This window comes from Pinus tabuliformis, chromosome 8 (assembly GCF_031772625.1).
Source record: "Pinus tabuliformis cultivar Carrire ecotype Pingquan chromosome 8, CPIR1, whole genome shotgun sequence".
Taxonomy (NCBI): Eukaryota; Viridiplantae; Streptophyta; class Pinopsida; order Pinales; family Pinaceae; genus Pinus; species Pinus tabuliformis.
This window is the reverse complement of record NC_142294.1, coordinates 920,781,112-920,786,182: the sequence shown is the minus strand read 5'-3', so window position 1 is coordinate 920,786,182 and position 5,071 is coordinate 920,781,112. Positions and strand designations below refer to the sequence as shown.

The following is a 5,071-nucleotide window of genomic DNA, read 5'->3' as shown; positions in this document are numbered from 1 at the left end:
GTGGACTGCCTATTCAGCCCTAATCAGAAGTACGCAGGTGTTTAACAGGAGAGCTGCGTGGGTACGCAGAGCAGAAACAGGAGATCTGCGTGGGTACGCAGAGCAGAAGAAGAAGAACTGCGTGGGTACGCAGAGCGACTAAGGTTCAGGTGCGTACGCATAGTAAAAGTACGCGGCGCGATAGTATCTCTGGGTGCGTACCTGCAGTAACAGTACGCGGCACGATAATGTCTCTGGGTGCGTACCTGCAGTAACAGTACGCAGTGCGGTTGAAGGAACAGTGCGTGGGCACGCAGTGCGGCAGAAGGATCTCTGCGGGTATACGCAGGGAAGCAGAAGGTGAACTGCGTAGCGACGCAGGCCACAGAAGGGAAAACTGCGTATCTGTCTTAAGATGTTCTGTTGATTGAATTTTTCTGTTGATAAGGTGTTCTGGGTTAGTTCTGTTATTGCTGATCTGATAACTGTAGTGGACTGTAACTTTTATGTACTTGACGCTTTATGAAAAGAAGTAGGGGGTTGTAGCTCCCTTCCAGGAGAGACTGGAAAACGAGAGAGAGAGTTGTAGCTCTCTGCAGGTGGCAGCCTGCGTACTGGTAAAGGACTGCACCAGTACAAAACCATTGTAAAAGGAGTTTCTAATTTGAAAGAAGATAGAGACATATTGCAGCAGGTGGTTTTCACCCACATTGGGTTTCCACCTTACATCTTGTGTTCTTTGGTGTGACTATCTGTTTTTCTTTTGTTCATGCTCATTATTTTATGGTACTGACATGCAAAAATAATTCAAAGAACAAATAAAGAAGATTTATTAAAAGAATTAGATAATACTGATTCACCCCCCCTCTCAGTATTATTTCCAACATTGTAATGTTTCCAAATAATTGGAAAACATGAGAGAAATTAGACTTGGGATATTTAAGAATTAATTATGAGCCTAAGTTAGATTTAGTTTCAAAATTTTAGGGATAAAATCTAGATTATAGGGGTGTTGAGATACTTGGGGATTTTGTGGAGTGACTAAAGGGATATGAACCAAAATTGGTTCAATTCAATTGGTATAGATTAGTGAGATTGAGAGTGAAGAAGGGGGGGAATAGTGTGAGGGTTTCCTCTTGGGAGCCTTCGGGCGATTGTAAAAAGGCCATCGATCTGGAATATCTGGCCAAGACAAAAGTCTGTAAATGATTTTGGTGTGGTTATATGAAAGCGTTTTCCAAAGTTATATGTATAGATCGATTTTATGAGTATGAGTGAATGAATGTGAATTTTCAATTATATATATGGCATTACCATGTCTGAGTTTGGCAGGGAAACGTTGAATAAGTTTTGTAACAGAACTCTGCACATAAGTTTGATGTTGTTAATACTGGTATTCAGTTGTAATGGGTTGAAGAGTTGTAGCATTGCTTTGGCGCAGATTAAATAATCGATATCAATTACGCTGAATTGGGTATGAGTATCGATGCTGTAAATGCATTGGTCTGTGGTTCGATTATTAAATCGAATGCATTATACAGCTAAAGGCAAAAGGCGCTACTGTGAAGAAACCGAGAAGTATTTACCACAGAGGCAGAACGTGGATGAATGGTCCGATCTGTGGAAAACGCAGAGACATCAATCTGTGTTTTTATTAAAATGATAAGAATTCGATGTTTATTGCAAATTGGGCGTTGTCGAAAGTAGTGAATTGGGAAAGTTTTTAACTCAGTGAAACAGTCTAAAAGACTTTACAGATCTCTCGGAGCGGAGTGAATTAAATACATCTCAGGTTTGAAGTGCATCGGGTCCGGAGATTTCGCATCGGCGCTGTGGAACTGGCGATAATTGAATGACATTCATCCTGGGAAACGGCGATTTCCGATTGAGATCGCATCGGAGCGGTTGTTAAACGATATATATATCATAGCATCGTGGGAGTTGTCGACAATTGTGATAATAAAAGTATTTCCAAATAGCGATCGCCGATTGGTATCACATCGGCTGTATTAAAATTGGAGGGAAAGCCCCGTTGTTCTGCATGGAAACGACTATATATCTAGCGGGATGAAGATGATATGATTGAATGGGTTCGAACTGCACCTTCTGAGTTTCGGGAGTATTACATTCAAATGCAGGCTTCCAAACGAAGTCAAACTCCTCTTCCTTCACAGGTGAATGATGATATGCTCCTTCTTGATACAACAGTTGCTGATCGAATAACCCATTTGAAGCATAGTCGAGGATTGCTTGATGAATTCACAGCAGAGCATGTATGCTCTGGAAGGACATGCACTTACTCACAAATTGGTGATGCCTTCCTATGTGAAAAGACAGGATGAGTGCATGTATGTGATGATACATGCCGAGAAATTGTTTTAGATACATCCAGTGGACTTCTAGTTTGTACAGTCTCTGGGCGATGTTTTGATAGATGGCTTTCACCTTCAGAAGAGGAACTGTATCGGGAGATCAACAAGATGATGCTAGCAATGGAGTAGATGAAGCAGAGCCCTTCATGGGGTCAGGTCGCTTTGCACGTGCGTATTTGCTGGGATATAACTGTGATAATGGAGAAGGTAAGTAATTGACAGTTTTAATATCTGGTTTGTTGAGGATTCTTAAAATCGAATGAAACCGTAGAGGTGCCACAATAATTGAAGGCGATCTGTTGAAATTGAGACCGATTACATTGTAATTGATTATTCGATCCGAAGCACAGAAGTAAGAAAAGGCCAGGTATGGGTTTCAGCTTATATGGTCTTTATTTTTAAAAAAGGAAAAGTCGACTTTTGAATAGAGAAACTGTATGTTGAATAAACCTTGAAGGTTAATAATCCCATATGCGCTGGTGGCAATTGTGAATGTCAATCTCGATTACGTTTAAAGGGCATATATTGAGTGTGACTTTGCCAGGTATTAAGATTTTGATTTGGGAAAATACTGAGATGCTTTCTATACGCATCGGTTTGTGTGATTCTGGGTTTGGCGGGTTTAGCTCGCTATCAGAGTTACTACAGAAGACAGCTGCCAGCCGAATTAAAGTGTCTGCCTCCAGCACAACACCAGTTTACCCTTTTCCTATCATAGAGACTAGCTGTTTCCATTTTTGTAAACTCTTATTAGTTAAACCTAGATATTATCTCACAACTGTTATGAGATATTTGTTGTACATATTTTGTTGTATAAATACCCCCTCCATTAGAGTATTGAGGGGTGGTGTGTGGATTCCTAGACTTTGCTGTAATATTGAACTTTTGGAATAAAAATTTGTTGGAATCAACTATTGTTTGGCCTACTGGATGAAGAATTGAAGCAGAGGACTTGTCACAGACTTATTGAATCAACCACTGGATCAATAAATCCTCTATATCTTGTGTTTTACAGTTTTCCTTAGTTTATTATATCATCTGTGTTTCATAAATCTGAATGATAAAGAAAAGGTTAACTTCAGAATATGCTTGACTGCACTCTGTTTTTAGTCTATTGTTCTCTGTGTTTTCCTTAGAATTTGGATAAGCAGTGAACTCTTAATTTCTCCTGTTTCCTGATTCTTTCATGTCGATTATTTGCTAAAGAATACTTAATTTCTCCTTATCAGTAATCATCCAATTTCCCTCTCCAAATAGGTTGAAAGATTCTTAACTTCCCTTCACCCCATTTGATCCCATTCCATCTGCTTCAAGTCTCTATTTGTTCCCTGTTTGACTACCTTGCTTTGTGAAGCCATCCTCTATTAAGAAACCAAATCCAGAAAGCCTTTTTCTTTGACTCCATCATGCCCAATGGACTGAAATTCTCTGTTTTACCTCTTTGCTCTATTGAATCTCACCACCCAAACTCAAACAAAATCCTTGAACTTCATAACTAGCCTAATACCTTTAAAAAACAAAGCTAAATCATAAAGAGAGAGCCCTCTCTGGATACAGATTAGCTAGATTTTGTATCTAAAAGATTGGTCTGTGGTTACCTCGGCATCCTTCCCTTTCTTACAACTTTTGGGAAAGCCTGAGTGATAACATGTTATTCAATGTATGGCATGTAATGAATGTTCCGAGTGGAGGAAATTCTTGAATTGTCCATGAAATTCCATTATATTTGAAGTGGGTAAATGGTTAAACATGGTACCTAGGGAATCATTTTTAAGCCTCCTTAGAGATGATTTAGCTCATCTTGAACATCCTAAGACTCCATATTCCCAAAGGAAAAGGCACTAACCCAAGTCCTTGGTGGTCATCTCTACTTTTCATCCATAATTTTTCCACTTAAAATTCAGTCCTTTTACGAATAGGGTGAAAATATAGGGATTACAACAAGTATAAACATGAAGCTTAGGGTCTAGGCTACCTATGCTCCAAGTTTGGTGGGCATCCACTCGAGTTTTATCCATAAAATATCTTGCCCTAGGTGTTGCTCCAAGAGGGAAACCTAATTTCTTCTCCCCCAACTAGAATACCTCCTTGAACGTTGTATGAGCTTAGTACTTGTTGAAGTAAATCATAAGAAGCCTTTAATCATTATTGCCTTGATCTCGAGAGTACCTATTAACATCGAAAATATCAAAACCATAGGGTTTTACCCTTCTTTTCTAGGGCTTTTCTTTGACAGCGATTTTTCTTCTTTGAAGCCTTCAGCCATTGTTGAGCCTCTCTTTTGAATGGGCTCTAGCTCCATCAGCTTGTACCTTAAACCATAGAATATCTGTTTTAGATGATCATAATACTTACTGGGACTCCTCCCATTGATGAAAGTTTGTAAAGAGCATGTGACCTTGGCTATGGTGACAATGGGCCATTGTGCCATTTCTGGCACTTAGTCTATCTCTTTGTCTTGTATGGTTTCTCTCTCCAAGGTATACTAGATTTTGTGGTAACATTTTTGGCACCATTTCCAGGGAAGCAACATTTCTACCTTCATGATATATTCACCCTCTTCCCTAACGACAATATAGATCATTATTTGGCAAGTCCGTTGGAAGAATTAAGCCTTAGTTCTTCATTAAGCCTCAAAGTCAATGCTTGTAGGGTGAATCAAGCATCTCTCAAGGCATTTCAAGTTCACCATGGTGACCTCATATCTTAATCTTGTGAAA

The 5,071-nt window shown here is 39.4% G+C and overlaps 1 pseudogene; it reads left to right on the top strand.

The window, feature by feature from the left end:
* Nucleotides 1-1,474: 1,474 nt before the first annotated feature.
* On the top strand, nucleotides 1,475-2,566 carry LOC149238530 (F-box protein SKIP31 pseudogene; annotated as a pseudogene).
* The last annotated feature ends 2,505 nt before the right edge of the window (nucleotides 2,567-5,071 follow it).